The 1,968-nt window shown below is 56.5% G+C and overlaps 1 protein-coding gene across 1 annotated transcript in view; it reads right to left on the bottom strand.

The window, feature by feature from the left end:
* Positions 1 to 1,968, bottom strand: part of LOC103605336 (RIB43A-like with coiled-coils protein 2) — a 14,818-nt gene that overhangs the window by 2,198 nt on the left and 10,652 nt on the right.

Raw genomic sequence — 1,968 nt, forward strand, 5'->3', positions numbered from 1 at the left:
ATGCTAGGCTGAGCTCAGGGTCTTCCCTTGCCAGGTCCTCGGGAGGGTCCCCCAGCTGGGTCAGCCGTCAGCGAGCAGAGGCTGCTGCTCCACCCAGCTGAACACTGGTGTCCTGTGGGGTGCCACAGGCCTGGGTCAGCTCTGACCCCAGGACAGAAAGGGAGGCTGGCGCCCAGCTTTGTCCCCATCCAAGGCAAATCACCTTGCTCCTGTGAACTTCAGTGTCCTCACCTGTAAAGTGAAGCTGCTTGCAGGTGCCCTGGGTCATCCCACCGGCTTCCTAGTCACAAATACGGAATGACACAGGCACAGAACTAAGAGCAAGGCAGACAGCCCAACTATTCTCTGTATCACCTCAATCTTCCAAATTACCTCCATGCACAGAAAAGGAGATGCGAAGATGGACATTTAAAGGAAAAGGCACACAAGTGGTGGGGACCAATATTTCTGAGGGGTGACATTTAATGTGTGTTTTTTTTCTTTCTGTCTTAATCTTCTACAAAGATAAAAATTGGACAAAAATGTTGCATTCAGGACAATGGTCAACCTTCGTTGCCAGACGGTCCGGGCTGAACTGCAGGAGTGAAGGACAGAGCACGGCCCTGCATCCAACTCCAGCCTCAGTGCTCTGTCCCCGTTGGGCTGCTCACCAAGCCTCACGCCCCAGCTGCCCCAGGCCTGTCCTCCCCTGCACCGCCTCCTGCACACTTGTACCCCTGGCCTGCAGGTGAGCAGGGAGCGACCTGTCACACCTGCTCCTCCTGCCACTGCTGTTGCCCCTCCTCCTCCCTGAACCCGCCAGCTTGGAAGCTCTGAGGCTCTGGCGACCACCTCCCCAGTGCAGCAGTCATCTACGGGTCAGGGGCAGTCCCGCCTCTTCCTTGCAGGTTTGTGAACCTCTTCAAATCTCTCTCCCACTGGATCTAAGTGATCTCAGCACACGCAGTCATGGCCCTTTCCTGTCCCTGGCTCCTCAGCTCTCCTGCCTCTTCTCCAAAGACCCAGTCGTGACTCTCCAGCTACTCACCCCCCTGGGCACACCCTACCAGCAGTTCTTGACCTTGAGGGGCATCAGGATCCTCTGGGGGGGTTGTTAAGCCACACCCAGGTGATGCTGCTCGAAGGGAGGCCACACTTTGGGAACCTCTGCCCTCAGCTTGTCACCGCTCCCTGTCTCACCTCCAAGTGCCAACCCTCTGACCTGCCTCTCCACTCCCTCTCTCCAGGACCCTGATTCCAACGATTATTCCACTCCTCCCCATGACCTGCAGTCTTCTGAACACCCAGTTTCTCCCCTTCCTCTGTCACCTCTTTGTCCTCATCTCCCTCCTCCGTCTGCCCAGCATCCATGGCAGGCACTCCCTGGCCGTCACTCTTTGCCCTGAGCTTCTCACTTGGTTACACTTGCTGGGCAAGCCCTGACCGTGATGGATCCCAACTCTCCTCTGCCAGTTGAGCGTGGCCAGCGAACACACCTGACCGTGCTCTCTGGGGTCACTTCAAGGTCATGACCACTGCTGGGCCCTCCTGCTCCCTTCCCCCAGGCCATTCCCTTTCCAGATCTCCTAGATGACCATTTGGCACTTTGTTCTCTGCCCTCAAATCTCTGCTGTGACACCCCTGCCCCCAGTTTCGGACCTCACTTCCTGCTTCACCAGGAAATTGGGGCTACGGAAGAGAAGCTCCACAGGCTCCCCCTCCCATGCCCCTTCCTGTGACTGTGCTCATGCCTCCCCCGCCCCACCATGGCTTCAGGCGATGGGTCTGAGCTCCTACCCATGCCAAGTCCTCAATTAGTGTTCTATGTCTCTTGCTCTCCCACCACCCCAGGGACCCCTGCAGCGAGTCTGTCTTCTGCCATCAATTTTCCGCTCTCTTACTGCATCACTCCTGCTGAATGACAACTATGCTGTTATTTCTACAATCAAAACAAACAAACAAAACTTTCCCTGGACCCCACGTGTCCAA

Source organism: Galeopterus variegatus, unplaced genomic scaffold (assembly GCF_000696425.1).
Source record: "Galeopterus variegatus unplaced genomic scaffold, G_variegatus-3.0.2 Scaffold5748, whole genome shotgun sequence".
Taxonomy (NCBI): Eukaryota; Metazoa; Chordata; class Mammalia; order Dermoptera; family Cynocephalidae; genus Galeopterus; species Galeopterus variegatus.